This window comes from Larus michahellis, chromosome 10, assembly GCF_964199755.1.
Source record: "Larus michahellis chromosome 10, bLarMic1.1, whole genome shotgun sequence".
Classification (NCBI taxonomy): Eukaryota; Metazoa; Chordata; class Aves; order Charadriiformes; family Laridae; genus Larus; species Larus michahellis.
The window spans coordinates 8,499,522-8,515,520 of record NC_133905.1 but is presented as its reverse complement, the minus strand read 5'-3'; the positions used below and the strand labels follow the sequence as shown (position 1 = coordinate 8,515,520).

Here is a 15,999-nt window from a genome sequence, read left to right as displayed (position 1 = left end):
AAACCCTTGACTTCTTGCAGGCAACATTAAAACCTTTTAATTTCCATGAGTCGAGCTCTGTATAAATCACACCCTGGTTGGCACATCTCATGGGTGCTTGTGGCAAGAGTAATGAATTTCATGGTTTGTTATGAGCTACTAAAACCAACACAAACACAGAAAGCCCGTTGTAATCTCAGCATATCATTCAAGGAAGCAATTTATTCCTAAGTATGAACAAATGTCAAGCCACGGTAACAAATTGTTATTACTAATTAAAACAAAGGGAAGAATAGCAAACATTTCGTGTCATTTACGTGCAGTGCCAGGCTGTCTTGAGGACACTGGAGCTCCATCCAGCTTCAGCCAGAGGGACAGCCAGGCTGCAGACCTCGCCATAGCCTAAGGCATATTGACCTGCTCTGTGCTCTTCAGGCAGGACACAGGGCCATGGCCACAAGAGGGATGGGGCCAGGAAACCACCCAGGCTTAAAGTGAGATGCCGCTTTTCATAATTTTCTGGAGTTTTTTATATTTATTTGAAATCAAGGTTAGCTGGATTGTAGAAGTCTTGTAACGGGTGGAGTTTGGGGTGGACCGTAACAACACGTGCCAGTCCATCTGCTCCCGTGAGCTGGTTTTATATCATCTGGGTCTACTTCATGCTCCCAAGTGTGAAATAAAAACCTGTTTTGGCACCTTTCTTCCCACTGAGCAGTTGGAGGTGAGGAGCCAGGTGCATTCCTGACCATGGTCCATCTCCATGCATTTCCAAATACACTGGGAAATTTAAGACTCTAAGGCATCATGAAAGCCTGTTTCCGTTCATGACCCAACGTGCATGTTACGGGAGCATCAAATGGATCCCAAAATGCACTGGATTTACCACCTCCCTGTGCATTTAGCGTGGTTTGGGAGCAAGCAGCGAAATAGGTCATTTCTTTTTATTGGTGAAGGGCAGGCAGCCATGTCCCTCTGGGTGGGAGCAGAAACGTGGCCACGTGGCCATCTTAAACCAGCGGTGGTTTCTGAGGAGTTTGGATGGAGGTTTGTGTGGATGGAGGACCTGCAGCACCTGGCTTGGAGCTGGGGCTTGTTTGGTGCCCCGCTGGGTTGGGGGGGGAGCACTGAAATCCCACCGGCAACCAGGGAAGATGTGTAGGGAGGACGTGCAGGATATCTAGGAAGGTAAAAATCAGATTTGTGTCACTTGGCCAGGACTCTGGGCTGTCTCAAGACTGGCTATTGAGTGCGGAGAGGGTCGAGCGCCATGCCCCGGTCCCGGGGGATGCACAGCTTTTGGTGGGGGGGTCATCCGGGTGGTGCGTGGCTGCTGCAGAGGGGAGCTCGGTGAGCGAAGACAAGGAATCCTCAGGGCTCAACCACTGACCCAGAACAGCCTGTTAGACAGGTTTGAAGCCAAAAAATAAAATAAAAATCATCTAATGTGACAGCGACACTGACAGCGTCAGGCAGCGAGGGAGTCCTGAGCTGCTGCCAAGGCACATGTTAATGCAGACTTGCAGGGTTAGCTGGTTATCCTGGAAATCCATCTTCTATTTTGTGTAAATGGAAAATTAATTTGGTGCTGATCAAAGGTTTAGATCTTTGGAAAACATACCGCCAGATAAGCTGAAGATTTATGCGTTTCCTTCGTAACATATTTTCAGCGAAGGCTTTATTGTTCATGGAAAGGCCCCAAGAAAAATATGTCATTAAAAAAATAACAGTGTTGAGTTTATTTAGCTTAAATTACGATACAGTGCTTTAATGAGGCTTTTGTAGACATCATTAAGGGACACTATTAAAAAGTCTTCAGATGAGAATACTATCAGGCTAGTAATGGGGAGAAAACCATGTGAGCATCCAGATTGTTGTTCGTGTTCAGTTACAAATTTGATTTCAACATACAAAAGTAAAAAACATAGTAGTGCCGAGTTAAAGCTGGAGGCTATGAAAAGCCTTATTGTTGTTAAGCTCTCCAAAGCTTCTTGCATTAAGGTGATTAAAAAAAAAAAAAAAGGAAAAAGAGAGAGAAAGAGATACAGTCATTGATTGAAACGCCGTCTGCAGCGTGCGGTGCTGGCGATGGGGACAGGCGGTGGGTGAGGGTCCTTCTGGGGTGCTGTGCCGTGAGGGGGGCGGGATGCAGGGCAGCGATGCTCGGGAGCTCCAGCGCGGTGTGTCCTGCGGCGTCACCCCTGCCTTGGTGTGGTTCGGTGCAGGCAGAGGACATGGCTGAGGACATGGCAGGAGAAGGCTCCGGGGAAACCTTATAGCGGCCTTCCAGTACCTGAAGGGGGCCTACAAGAAAGCTGGGGAGGGGCTGTTTGCAAGGGCACGTAGCGATAGGATGAGGGGCAATGGTTTTAAACTAGAGCAGGGCAGGTTTAGATTAGACATTAGGAAGAAGTTCTTTCTGCTGAGGGTGGTGAGACACTGGCCCAGGTTGCCCAGAGAGGTGGTGGAGGCCCCATCCCTGGAGACATTCAAGGCCAGGCTTGAGGAGGCTCTGAGCAACCTGATCTAGTTGAAGATGTCCCTGCTCACGGCGGGGGGATTGGACTGGATGGCCTTTAAAGGTCCCTTCCAACGCAACACATTCTATGATTCTGTAATTCTATGGACGGCATGGGGTGTGCTCACAGCCGCTCCTCGCCGCCGGCTCTGCCTGTGCACCGGAGGATGCCGGCGAGGGTCAGGCCTGTCTCACCGAGTGAATTGGTTGGAAATACAGAAAATCATCTCTGAAGTCAGCCACAGCGCGTATGGGCTGTACTTCCCCTTCTGTCTCACTGCTGCTGGGCTCGGTGGTGTTTTAAGAACTGAATTCCTCCCTGCAGGCCGACAGCACGGATCCTTACCCAGGGCTCTGCCGAAAACGGGTGGAAGGCAGCAGCGGGGACAGCAAGAGGAGGGGGCTGACTCGCGCGGTCTCGGGCAGCAGCCGCGTGAAGGTACAAATGGCAGCCCTGAGGAAAAGCGGAGGAGGCCAAGTTTTCGGGATTAATGATCTGCATCCGATGCTGGTCTCTCTGCCCCTCCCTCCATCCCATTTTTCTTTGACATAAGACATCCCTGCTTCTGGCGTTGAGAAGTATGGGGAGGCTCTGTGTGCCTTGCTTAAAAAGAATAAAGAAAAAATTAAAAAATAAGAAAAAAGAGAGCTCAACCTAATTTAAAAGTCCTGCATTTCGTGACTCAGGTTGTCCAAGGAGCTTTCCCCATACCTTGGGCACATCCCTATGTGCCTCCTGAAGAGCCAGGCATTTGGGGCTGGACGCTGCCACGTAGGGTCTTCTTCCTTCCTTGCTCACAGCTTTTTGCAGTCCCCTTGCCTTTCCCCTCCGGTGTTTGCAAAGCCGTGCCCTTTCCAGCCTCTCATTCTGCTGCTTGTTGCTGCCCCATGGCCATGGGAGCACAGCTCCAGCTGTCCCCGAGCCCGGGGACCGTCCTGGCACCGGGACGGGAGTGCTGGCTTGGCGAGCAGGGATTTTTCTGCAAATTACAGGGGCGAGCGTGGGAACGGAGGGGAAAAAAACCACTGTGAGTATCCAATTCTGCATTTCTGTGGGTAGAAAGAGTGATGGGAAAGTAGTCTGTTATTGTGCCTATCGTTGTGAGCCAGGATGGGTTCCGTGATGGGGGGGGGACCTGCCATCCCACCGATCCCAGACAGGCTTATGGTGCGTGTGGCACAGGGGACAGCCTTTGTCCCCGTGGGCAGCGGAGGCTGGAGCCTCTGTGACCTCCCGAGGTAGCAGTGCTGTACGCTGCCCTGGCAAGCTGCAGCAGAGGATGCTCACTAAATAATTCAGAAAGGCAACTTGATCTGACATTCATCAGGTCAGTAGCCCGGCGACCTTGAGAACGCCAGTCTGCTGTCGCTGCGCGTGGCCGTGCCGTGTAGCTCATTGTCATCGGGAGAGTCAACAGCGTCACATGGAGCCCTATTGATTGCCGGCCAGTCGATACACCGAGGTGATAAAATACAGCGTTTATGAAATGTGGGCTCTTGCAGTGATTTGTTAAATTAGCCATAGGGATGAGTTTGTGCAAATGGCAGAAAGTTTAAAGTTGGCTGGGTTTGGGTCTTTGTCTTTAAAACTAGCAACGAAGGGCAAAAAGATGTGGCTACATTTACAAGCAGCGTTGACCATCTCACACCTCTGCACTTGCTTCCTGCTCTTGATCTTTCTTTATTTCAGTAGCTGAGGTTTTACTTCTGGTCGTTTGCTTCATTGCTGGCAGTTGTCAGCATCCATCCTCATAATGGTGCAAGTCCTTCACGTGACCTTTGATAATGTGCTCCACCGGCTCGGTATTCTCCTTGCTGCTTAATGAAACACCCATTTCACCTGCGTGATGTGCAGAATCCGTCAAGAAATCTTGCGTGCCTTCTGGAGTTATTCCAACACATGACCTTTTCACAAGCCTTGCAGTAGGTAACAGTAATATGGAGCAATTGCCAATGAACTGGCAGCTTTCAAAGCAGGAAGGCTCGTTTCCACTTTCCTAAGACAGTTGTGTGTCCAAACGTGGCAGCTTCTAATCTGATTTCTTGTCTCAGAAGAGCCTGTTCATTGGATTTTGTGGATATTTAGGTTTGCAAGTATTGGAACAAGAAGTCTGCTGGGAGCAATGACGATTATACATGCTGTTTGGAGGCACAAAGCTCTTCTGCTCAGAGTAAGCCACGCAGCTGAGATGTTATAAGCGTTGGTCTTACTGATCCTTTACATCAACTCATGATTCTCACCTCCATTTTCTCTTTGTGGATCAACTAATGCTGAAAAGTTTGCAGTTTCTGGTGTGATTCCTTTCTTGGGGATGATCCAGTTGGCCAAGAGAGCCACGCAGAACTCACCTTTGCTGTAGGATAGCTTGGTTGTGTGGGGATGACACCACCATCCACCCCGTGGTGGAATCGTGCCAGGCTGGTGCTGGGTGATCGAAGCTGCTGTAGATGGAGTTACGCAGAGCTCGTTGCACAAGAAGTGGGCTTGGACACTCAGGCATGTGCCCCACCAACCCTTCCCCCAAGCTGGTGGTCCTGCTGAAGTGGCACTTAGAGCACTAATAAACACTTTGCTCCCAAATGTTTTGCTGCTTGAAAGTTAATGGAGATGAAGTCAGTCATTTCACGCATGTGTTAGGTGAAAATTAGCACCTACAGGACCTGTGGAATGGAGCAGTACGTATTCTTTGTGCCGGTTGTGGCCCCTAGTCACTGCTGCGTGCTTTTAGCAAATCGTTTCCAGGGAAGGTTGTTACAGTGAACATGGGTAATTTCTGCTCTACGGCATTTCTGCTCAACGTTATCATTTTATAAGCAGGCTTCTTTATTTGCTTTTGCCCAATTCAGTTTTGTCTCGTTGCCTTTGTATTGTAATTAACGTGTTCTGAATCGAAGAGGAAAAATAAATCATCTTGGGGCCGTGGCACGTTTAACCACAGAGAGGCGAGCTGACAGCCTGCCCGCAACGCCGAGGCAAGCTGGAAGGGACAAAATGTGCCAGGTTTGGAAGCTGAAGGGTCAGGGGAGTTTTTTTCCTACAAGTTCTGTTGCTCTGTGTAGCTGGAGGAGTCGGAGGGGACCCTCCTCAGCACTGCAGCCATCCCCCAGCAGAAGCGGAGGTGATGCTGCTCCTTCCTCCATGGAAGGTTGGATGCGGTAATGGGGTCAGTGCTCAACTCTTGGACTTGCGGCTGCCGATTTAATTTAAAAAAATAAAGAAGGGGGGAAAAAAATTTAAAAAAAAAAAACAAAAAGGAACTGTAAATGCTCAAGTATTTCATCAACGGCCCTGAATATTTTCTTTCGTCTGAGGTTGTCTGAGCCAGATGAGGTCTCTGCGTGGTCTCGATCCATCCCGCTTGGCCAGGGTAACTTGGGGCTGCTCCGAGGGGGAGCTGGGCTGGTTTGTCCCAGCTGAAGATCTCACCCTTGAGATTTTGAGTGTAATTCCATGTAATGAAACCTAATTTATGAGCCTTAATAATAATAATTTAAGGCATTTGAGACTGCGGAAGGACTTGCAGCTGTAGTTTCTGCATCCTTCTGTGTTCTGTAAACACAGCTAATATTGCCAAAATCAAGGGCTCTGAAATCCGGAGCCAGACCCCAAAAGTCAGGAGCGTGCTAGAAAAGCACTGCGTGTTAGGCAAGTTCTGTTTGCTTTCTGTGTTTTTCTGAGCCCACAGAAACTAGGTTTTTGAATTTCACTCCCTTTTTGCAAATGCAAAATGCTCTCCTCCAGTTGACTTGAAGCAGAGATTCATTTGTGACCACCTAATTCCCAAGCAACGGGCTTTAAGAGCGGCAGAAGAGATTTGGCAGCGCAGCTCCTTCTCTGCGTTTTCTTTTCTTTTCCGAGGGGAGGGAAAGACGGGGGAAGGCGGTTTCAGCATCCCTGTTGGGGTGGCATGTTCCTGGGGTCACAGTCCTCACCTGAGATACACATAAAAGGTGCGAATTGCGCATCTCTCGGGGCCGTATGAAAGAAAACGTATTAAAATATGCGGCAGCCCAAATGCCACGCTAATAACTTGTGTTTCCCAGAATGTTTAGCCCTGCTGGTGCACAAACATGCCACGTCTGAAAACCAGTGGGGAATCATAGCAAATGACTGCAGAAAATAATTAAGAGGGCATCGAAAGCCAGGAGAAAAATGATACGTTGCTCAGAGCCAGCAGATCATCGCTTTAATAGCCTGCGTACCTAAGAAGCGGTGCCTTAAGTTTGACAGCGAGTTGAGATTCGGTCAGCATCAAATGAGATGATAGGTGGGGAAGGATAATTAGTGTCTTCACACCGTTCAATTTGGGCTGCTGGTGCGGAGCCAACTCTTTGAAACACGCACACACGAGCCAGCGAGAAGGATTTCCACCCCCCCCGCCCCCCTTTTCCCTTTTCCTAAGCAGCCCTACGGGGTTTATTGATTTCGAAGAGCTGATTTCCATGTAAATCCACGGGAGGGTGGCCGGGGCCGCGGCGTGGTCCGGATGCGGTGACTTTGGCTTGCTGACATCATTGCTCATTAGCATGCAGGAGAGGAGAGCAATGCAACAGCACGGCCCCGCGCCGCTCCCGCGCCGGCAATTATCCTCCGCCGGCTGCATCGCTCCTCGTTAATGCCTTGCCGCTCGGAGAGCAAATTGGACATCCTTCTGCCACCTCCCAGGGTCACTTAGCGAGAGGCGGGTTGAGGTGGGGGAGAGCCGCTGGGATTCGGTTGGATTGGGAGCGGAGAGAGGGGGGCACCCTCCGGAGCTGGATCTCAGAGGGAGGCGATTTAAGCGAACGCGTAAAGACGCGGGGCAGGGGATGGCGCGGTTTTCCACGGCAGGTTTCCTTCGGAGACGCGGCGCGGTGGGTGCGTGGCATCGCTGAAAGGCTCCCACAAAAGCCCCGTGGTGTGACCCGTGTGCCGGGGCGGTGGGCTGCGCCGGGAGAGCCCGGGATGCTTTATGGCACTGCGGTGCTCCGGCTGGTCCCGGGAGCAGCCCAGCAGCCCAACGGCAACGGGCACCGCTAGGACAGCGCAGAGACCTGCTGGATATTTTCCTCCCGCACCGTCGGTGGGAGCAGGTAAGAAACTGCCTTTTGCCAGCGACTTCAAAGTTGCCGTGGGTTTTTTAGGAGGGGAGAGAAAGTAGAAAAGAGGAGGAGGAGGAGGAATAAGCAGCGTTCTGTGGATGCAGGTAGCTGCGTGCAAACTTTGCGCGATGTGCTGTCGGTGGTGATCCGCGGGGGGGCTGCGCTGTTTTCCCCAGCCTTTGCTGTTCTTCTTGTTTATGGATGGAAAAGATTAATTGTTAAATTGCATTTCTGCAGCTGCAGGAAGCTGGAGAGAAACACTGATGCCAGCGTAATGGATTTTTCGTTCTAAAAATAAGCAGGAAGGCTCAGCTGGCTCTAAATAGGAATAAGTATTAAAAAAATCCTCATCTCTCAATGTTAATTTCATCGCTGTGGTAAGCGCAGCTTCTGGAAGCCTGGATTCTCTGGGCATTTTTCTGAGCAGACTGCATGCAGGCTGGTGGTGTGGATGAGGACATGAGTGCTGAGATGTTTATTGTGGTGGGTTTGCCTTCCTGAGGATAGAGAGTTTTAAAGTAGTAATCTTTCTACGTCCTTTTTCATCCCAGAATGCCTAACTATAAACTAACCGAGAGCTGCGACCTGGGGGTTATGTTTTGCAGTACAATCTTTTCAAGTCAAATTTCCTTTTTTTTCTCCTTGTTCCTTAAAGAAACATTTTAAGCAGATGTGACACAGACGTGAACTGTGACCGTAGAAAGATTTTAATCCAGTTACTCTTTGTCTCGTAGTCATGATTCCTTGGCGGTGCTAAACGCTGATTGAATCTCTTCAAGCCGTTGAGGATTAGCACTGGACAGAATAATGCCAAAATAATTATTCGCACCAGATGCAGTGTCATCCTTTCTGTTTTAGCTCGCTTATCTTGTAACTTATCTGACTTATTTTTATTCAGCGATTATTTCACCTACTGCGGCAGCACTTACATGTCTCACATCACTGCGTTGTATTTATAAGGGTGCCGGCTTGAGCCCGCGATAAAGATTTGTAAAGTGAAACTGTCTGCAGCTAACAAGATTATATTTTGCCTCGTATTTTAATCATCTCCCGTCGTGTGTTTTCAGCTTAACAAAATGACCCAGCCTCGCGCACTTGCTGTTGGCGGCCTTGCTCAGGATGAGCCGGCACATACACGGATCAGGCTGGCAGTGATTGCTTTCACCAGCCGGTCGGTATTGCCTGTCTCGGGGGATGCCGTCTAAGCCTCAACTTTTGAAATAATCACAATTTTCAGCCTAGCTCGTCCTGCTTCCGAGCATTTTGCCTATCAGGCAGGTTTGGTTTTTTTCCTTTAGGACGTAACGGCCTGGGAGATGCTTGAATTGCAGCCTGTTTACTGCTTCCCGTGGTTTCTGCTTGTCATGCTGCGAATGCGAACCAATGAAGTCCCTTAAAATAGCACTTCCAGCCCCGGGGCAGATCGCTGGGAACCAGCTCGGTTTTGCCTGTCTGTCCCAGACCGGTGCTGGAGAGATGGGCTGCAGGCCTGGAACGGGGTGGGGGAGAAAGATGGGCAGATAAACGCTGCCTGTGGAGAGGCCAGGGTTATGAGAAGACAGTGAGGGACCCGCATGCTGAACGGAGCCAGGCTGCTTTGTGGTGAGCTGGTTTTGGATCCAGAGGTAGAGCCTGAATCTTGCTAGAACCCCTGGCTTGGAGGCAGTTTTCTTCCTTCAGTTAGGCAGCAGAAAGAAACCCCCTGCGATACAGCGCTGCGCCTTCTTGGGCTGAAAAGCCAGCAAAATGGTATAATTAAAAATCTGACAAGATAACCCATGGGGTAGGAGAGGGGTATGTCGGTTCTGGGGCGGGGAGCGCGGCTGAGCTCAGCCCAAAGGGAGAGTTTAGCCAGGGTCCTGCTGCTGCCTGCTCCCTCCGCTGCCTCCCCAGGTCCCTCCCGGCTGGCCAGGGACCCCCACTTGGGCTTTTGGGGGCTTTGGGGTTGTCCTGCCATGGGGGACACCAAACCCCTCTCAGGTGTCCACAGCTGCTGGGTCTGCCCATCCCGTGGCTCCTCCTGCCTTCCAAAATCATGAGATTGGCTTCAACATTGTTTGCCCACCAGCTTCAGGGTTGTTATCGCTGTTATGGAGCCTGTTCTCCTTTTCGACTTGGAGACTAGCGGTTTGCATTTCTTCTCCGTGACCGGGGGAAAATATGTGGTTGTTATTGTTGCTGTAAGCTAAGAGCTGGACCTTTAAGGGGGAAAAAAAACGAACTAACATAAATATGCTGAGATGAGTGGTAAGCCTGAGAGCTGGCAGGCTGCCTCCATCGTCTTGGATGTGACAGAGCAGCCTGTTGGACACCTTTTCTCCTGGTAGCATGGCTGGGCAACAGGCTGGGGCTCGTGGCACCTTGTTTTTCCTCTTCTCTCCTCTTTGCTTGATCTGCGGCTCACACGGGTATAGCACTTTGCCCACCTCTGTCTAACCTCTATTCCGAAAAAAAAATAATATTGCGTCTTCTGCGAAATATCTTGAGAGCTCCAAATAGAGAGTTCTTCTGAGACCTGCCAAGTTATTAATATCCCTTAATTTAAACATCTCATCTTTATGCGTCAGACTCTTCATGGTTCGTGTCAGGGGTTGTGGCTCATGGGAGCAGCCTGGCAGTGTGGTTCAGGTCAGGAGGGTGTTGAAGCACCCTGGGGCTCTTACCCAGCTCGCGAGGAGAAATGGGAGCCCGAGCGGGGACCTGTGTTCACTGCAGAGCGCTGGGGTTCACCTGGGCTCCCCAAAATGACCCGTGATGCACCCCACCTCCCCTGGGGTGACTTAGCCATGGGTTGGAAAGGTTGGTCATGTTTGGATTCATCCTGTGGTGTTGCTGAGAGGTCTGGCCACTTCTGGTTTTTGGGCTGTGGTCCTGGTTCCTTGTTTACCTCAGAGGGCACCAAGAGAGCCCAGAGGAGAGATTTGGGGTTTTTGTAGATTGTGTCGTGTTTTGTCCTGATTTCTTGGTCTCATCTGGGAGGAGCACAGCCTTGTGTGCTGACGGTTGTTGTCTGCCACGTGGTGCCTAAGACCACAGACAGCAAAATTGGAAGCAGCCTGGAGGCTGCCCCAGGCCACGCCGCAGGGAAGCAGCGGTTTGGCGACAGGGAGGTGGGGACCCACAGGCAGATGTTCCACCCGCTTCTAGAGTTGATGGTCCTGATTCACCATGAAGGCAGACCAAGTGGAAAATCCTCAGAGACTGCTTTTGCTCATATTTGGCTGCAGCTGGTAATATTGAGGATAGTTCTTTTTTTCTTCTTAATTAAGCAAGAATAACTCTTGCAGTGGTAAAGGATTTTTAGAGAGTCTTAAAAAAAAAAAATTAGTCTCCACCCTGAGACTGAGCATGGACAACTTCAGCCAGAGAGGAGAATTTTTCCAGGAGTGGAAATGGGGTTTGTAATAAAAGCTTCAACGCCACCCTGGACACCTTCGCAATTGCTGCCGTTGGCACTGTGGAGGTCAGAGGGGATTAAAAATAAAGCAACACTGAAAATCTGACTTGCCTCAAGCAAATCAAGCAGGTAGAGAAGAGAAGATGCATGGGGAAGATGGAGAAGAGTCCGACTTGCAACTCTTCCATCCTCTCGGTGTTTCCCCAGCTACTGCAGACCTTGCTGGAGATGTGCAGCTGCACGGGCTCCCCTACAGTCACTGAGGCTGGGAGGGGAACTGAATCTATAGGGGTCATTTGGTTGCTGGATCATTTCTCTCTTCCTTAGCTTCTTGGCATTGCTGTGCTACTTGCACTGTTGCTACCACCAGCTGTTGATCTTTTAAACCAACTGTTCCTACAGCATCTTGGGCCAAGCGAGCGTCGTTGTCCTCCCCTGGCCATCCTTGCGGGCCACCAAGGGCACCTTGTCCTCAGACTTTGAATTGCTGCTGTTGTAAATGCCCATAAATAATTCGCCTCCTTTAGCCTCCCGCACCCCCGCTTGGCAGATAAAAGCTTTCACTGAGCTTCCTTTTCAGCCCAGTAGCACAAGGTCTTTGCAATGCATTCCCGCTGATAGGTTTTTTTCCGGCTGAAGTAACTCTGAAAGAGCTGTGAAATCGCAGAAATGTTTTCTCCAGAGAGATGCTGCTTTGTTGCTGAGGTCCATGGGACCCGAGGCCACAGGCAGTGGCTGGCTGGGGCTACTGGGAGCTTTTTGTTCAAAATATGGTGTTAGAGAAGTTGGAGAAGGAGGCAACTCCAGCTGTCTGATTTGAGCACAAAAGCTTGGGGCTCCTCTGATGAAGCTGATGTTCAGGGAGTCGATGGGGAAGCCACGGCTGGGTGCTGCCTGTGGCTACTCCCGAGCCTCAGCTTCCCTATCTGTGAAATGGGAGAGTGGCACCCGTATTGGAGAAGAGCCACCAGGCTCTCCCTGTGGCAGCGAAGGACTATGTTAATTTTTCAACTTAGAGAAATGTTTGCCCTGCTTGTGGGGTCTGGAGAAATGGGTCTGTGTAGCTGGAGCTCGCGCTGGGTGGGAAGATGCCTCATTAGCTCTCAAATGAGGGGAGGAGATAACAGGCAGGGATATTAAGACGCCCTTGTTAAGAGACTCAGGGGTCACATGAGCTGCCCCGAATCCTCAGCCTCTCCCGTTCCCGAGAAGTCTAGTGATTTACTGACTGGCGGCTGACCCAAAAGCCTCATTGCAATCAGAATGATGGCACGATGCTGGGGGAAAAAAAAAATCAAACTGCTGTATGTGTCTTAAGCCAAGCAGGAAGAGAATTGCCTCTTTGCGTTTACACACTCCGTCCGAGCTGAGCAGACAATTGCTTTTTGAGGGATTCCAAATCTCGCATGTTAATGTGTGCACAAATGCATGCAAATCCTTTATTAGGGAGCACAGCAGAGGCATCGCATGGACCGGCATGGGCCGTGGCATTCCTGCTCCTCGCATTGTCTGGAGACGGAGCTGCTCCCTGATACAGCCCATTTATTTCCATCCCAGAAGAAACAACTGAGAAGCAGAGATAAGCAGCGCCGGGGGAGTGGTGATAAGGGCTGTTTGCTGAGTTCCTTCTTTGTCCGAGAAGAATTTTAGCATTTCTGCCACGATTTTAAACTCTGCCTTCATTGTTGCTTCTTGCCGGGAGGGGCTGAGCTCCTGCGCTGCCCTTTCTCAGCATACCTGCGGGGCAGGCTTTGCTTGGGTGGTGTTTGCTGTGCCGAGTCTTGCGTGCCCACCCAGCCGAGCCAGCAGCCACGGCTGGAAGAGAAGAGCCCTGTGGCCAGCAGGTTTTCCTCTGGGCGGGGGTCTGCTGCCCTCACGGCCCCAAGGCGGGTCCAGAGCTGCCTGCGCTGCCCCAGACCCCAATACACGGCCGATGGGAGAGGCCAGCTTGGCCGGCTCCTGTGCTGGAGCTACAGACCATTTGCAAGGACCTGCTTTGCGTTGGCTTCAGGCTGCCCCCCGCCCCGGCATCCTTTCTTCCCTGGCTTTTTAGCTCTCCTTGTGCTTTCACGGTTTGGAGTCGTTGCTGGTTTTTCACAGCGGGAAGACCTCTGCTCTCTTCAGAAAGCTGGGGTCACGTTCGCAGCTCTCTCCAGAGCCTCTTGCACGGCACTAGTGTTCTCAGCGTGGTTTAGCTTATTGTTGGTGCCGTCGCTGTGATGAAAGGGCTGCGGGAGGCTCCAGCAATGGCAGAGGCTCTGCTTTGGTAACTGCAGCACACAACAAGGGACTGCCTTGTCCCAGAGACCTCACAGGTCAATTGGGCTTGTGCCGAGCCGAGGTAGGTGGACCTGGGCTGGAAGTGTCCTTGTGCGTCCCAAGCGAGAGGGACTCGGGAGCCAGGTTCTCTGCTTGATGTGTTGGGCCCTGTTTGCTTCAGATTCCCCTTGTGTGCCTGTTTTTGCCTGTAGAGAGAGGCTGGTGTGGGTTGGTGGACCCAGTTTGCACTGTCCCCCTGCACCGGTGGATGAGTGGGGACATAACGGGGGACGGGTTTAGAGCTTCCTCTGAGGAGAGGACCAGCCACTGTGCCAAGAGCACCACGTAAAAGCAGCCGTTGCAAAATAAAATACATCCATCTTGTAACTTCATCACATGAAGCGCTGGCCTTGAGCAGAACAAATTTTTCAATCTGTTTTTGAGCCGCTGCTGCTTTCGTACCATGTGAAGTCAATTCAAGGCAGGCTCCTTTCCAGCTAAATCTGACACCAGGAAATGTTCTTTTTCTCCCCGTTTGCTTCCCGCCGTCCTGGCCCTGCTGCAGGGCAGAGCTCTGTGCCAAGCAGCCCTGCTGGGTGCTCCCCAGCCCGTGCCTCCCTCTCTTCTTTTCTCCCTGTCCACAAGCTCCAGCTGCTCACCAGCTCCTTTATTTACCCTTCATGCCTGAAGCCGGTCGTGCTGTCAGCTCTTCTCGCTTCATTGGGAAACACAACATCGCTGGGGTTCTCCTCCCCAGCCCTCAGCTCCTGGAGTCAAGTGGTGCTCCAGGATGTTCCCAGCTTTTAGCAGCAGCGCCGAATTATCTCCAAGCCTGTGTCCTCTCTGATGCTGGAGACCTCTCTTAATCACCAGGGCAGGTATCTCCCTGACATGACCTTGCAGACCCTTCTCTGGGATCAGTGCAAGACAGAAAGGTCAGGAACGAAGACAGTGATTGGTGTTAGTTTCTTCTTTGTAGAATCATAAAATGGTTAGAGTTGGAAGGGACCTTAAAGATCATCTCTTTCCAACCCCCTGCCATGGGCAGGGACACCTCCCACTAGACCAGGTTGCTCAAAGCCCCGTCCAGGCTGATCTTGAACATTTCGAGGGACACTTCTTGCTTAAAAAAAAAAAAACCTGCCCACACTCTTCTCAAGTTGTGGGGGTCTCCTTGGCTGCACAGGCAGCAGCAATCGCTGTTGATAGAGCTTTGGTGGTGGTTAGGTGAGGCTTGTGTCTGGCCAGAGCCAAGGCAATGGGTTTCCCTTTGCAGGATGTGCCACTGCAACTGGGCTGTGGCACCCTGCGTACGGTAAGGTATGTGGCAGGCCGATGTGCCGAGCATCTCCAGGCTCTGCTGCTCTTCCCTCGTTAATGACTAACGAGCTGACACTGGTGGGAGCTGCCGGGCAGGCTGCCGGCCGTGGTCCTTTCCAACACCCATCAGCTCTCCCCCAGCACCCACGGCACGTTGTCACTCTGGTCACCACGCGTGGTCGAGTGCTGGCACGTGCATCATCTCACTTCGTGCAGCTCTGCTTTGAGTGCGGTTGGGGGATACTGCTTTTTCAGTTTCAGCTCGCATTTGAAATGTACGTTTTTATATTAAGTTTTTACTACAGGGAATTATTTTTAATTATATGGAGCTGGAAGACGATAAAATAAAGTTGAGTAAGTGAGACCTATGCGAAGAAGTCATGGAAACCATATCATAGGAGTGGAAAGACACTCCTAGGACACTCAGTATTGTTCCCATGAAACAACATATCCTAATGTAAAGAAAATAATTGTAATTAAAGCTGTTAATCTTCTGCTTTTAATGAGGGGAAAGGAGGAGAACGGAATATCTCAGGGGCAAGATCTTGAAGTTTGTACAGTTTGCCCAGGGAGGTGGCAGAAACCCCGTGCCTGGAGATGCTCAGTTTTTAATGGTGCAAAGTTTTTACAGAGCCCGTTGTCCTGGCCTGGGGACATCATTGATGAGTAGGCAAGCTACCTGTGTCCTTTTCATCCTTTGCTTTTCCGACCAGGAGAAGCCACTCACCAGCAGCACCCAATTGCCTGGAGGGCAAGGGTGTAAACCAGCTTCCCGACCCGGTCCTCACCCTCCTGGCTCTACCTGCACTCAGCTGCAGGTTGGCGGTCGCATGGAGTCACCTGTGGGGTCTAATGAATCATACATCTCACTTATTAACTCTTCGACACCGTTATTTAAAGTCCTCAGGATGGCCTGATTTATCTCATTTATTGAAAGCCAAGACCTCTGACGCTCTCCTGCCACCCTCCATCTCCTGGAGGGGCTGTGCCTAGAGCTGGGAGGAGGCAGAAATGTGTGGAATGGCTTTTTCCCCGTCGCAGCGCTCATGCTCCTGGGATTGCTGCCATCCAAGTGTGGACTGTTGTGTTTGTCTCCCTTTGAAGCTTGTGATTGATGTCCTGAAATTTAAAATTTGGCTAAGAAGTCCTAAACTCCATTAGAATAACTATCTCCAGTGCCGAATCCAGGGCTCTGGAGCTATTGATTATTCTTAGCATCTTGTTGCATATTGCGCTGCTTCTAATCATATCGTGAAATGAGATGGAAACGACAGAGAAACCAGCGGCTTTCCTGAGGCAGAGCACCCTTCCACGGTAGCTGATTAATTAAAGTATTCACATGAAATGGTGCCTTGATTATTTTTTAAGGTAACAGCCGGAGGCGATGCCGAGACTCTCCGGCTGGATGCAAACCAGACGCCAGGGGTGCGGGGGGGGTCGCTCT

At 50.9% G+C, this 15,999-nt stretch overlaps 1 protein-coding gene across 3 annotated transcripts in view; it reads left to right on the top strand.

The window, feature by feature from the left end:
• PRICKLE2 (prickle planar cell polarity protein 2) overlaps positions 1–15,999 on the top strand; it is a 111,084-nt gene that overhangs the window by 58,878 nt on the left and 36,207 nt on the right. The window contains exon 1 of one of the 3 annotated variants that reach the window (XM_074602590.1): positions 7,220–7,570. The exons of the other annotated variants lie outside the window; for them this stretch is intronic. The gene's annotated coding sequence lies outside the window, so the exon portion shown is untranslated. Of the gene's footprint in view, positions 1–7,219; positions 7,571–15,999 lie in introns of those variants that run through there. 3 annotated transcript variants of the gene reach the window in all.